Source organism: Microtus oregoni, unplaced genomic scaffold (genome assembly GCF_018167655.1).
Source record: "Microtus oregoni isolate MIOR12 unplaced genomic scaffold, Mior012 000008F_ref0000371, whole genome shotgun sequence".
Taxonomy (NCBI): domain Eukaryota; kingdom Metazoa; phylum Chordata; class Mammalia; order Rodentia; family Cricetidae; genus Microtus; species Microtus oregoni.
Genome location: NW_024543067.1, coordinates 22,067,579 through 22,068,508, shown reverse-complemented (window position 1 = coordinate 22,068,508; position 930 = coordinate 22,067,579).

The window sequence follows — 930 nt, the reverse complement described above, 5'->3', positions numbered from 1 at the left end:
ACCTTACCATTCTTGGACTTTTGGACTAGAAGTGGGACTTGACATTACAAACTCCCTTGTTTTGGAGTGGATTTATACCACCCATTCTAATGGACCTTCAGTTTGCAGATGTTAGAGTGTAGGTGTTTTCAGTCTTGGTGATTATATTAGCCAATCCCTCACAACAAATAAAGCACAGACACACAGTCACACAGACACAGACACACAGACACACACACACACACACACACACACACACACACACACACACACCATATCCAGACATCCATACAGCATACTCACAAACACACATACCATTATGCCATTATATATATATATATATGGTTTTGTGTTTATGTATATATATATATATATAATACATATCCTCCAGACAAATACAACACATATCACAAACACTAATACACAAGCAATAAACACGCATAAAAACACACATATTGCGCACACACACACACATATCACATACACAACATACCCACAAGCACACATATACATATACCATATACACTATGCTACACACACACACACACACACACACACACACGTACACACACTAAATTTATTCTATTTTTCTGGGAAATCATGACAAGCACATTATAATTAAACTGCTGGATTAAAATTATTTTAAATTACACTTATAAAATTAATTTTCATATATCTTATATACCTCTACATTTTATTTTTCTATTTTAGTTTTTATTAGGTGAAAAAAAATTTCATTTTATGTATTTTGATTATGCTTTTTCCTCCCCTAATTCTTCCTGGATCCTTTCCACTTACATAAATCAATATACTTTCTTGAATTAGAAATCAAATAGATATCTAAAGAAAAAGATAAATAAAATAAGAATAAAATAAACAAAAACCTTAATAAGATAAAACTAACAATATACAGAAAAGCAAAGAGCAAAAGAGAAATCAAATATAGATATA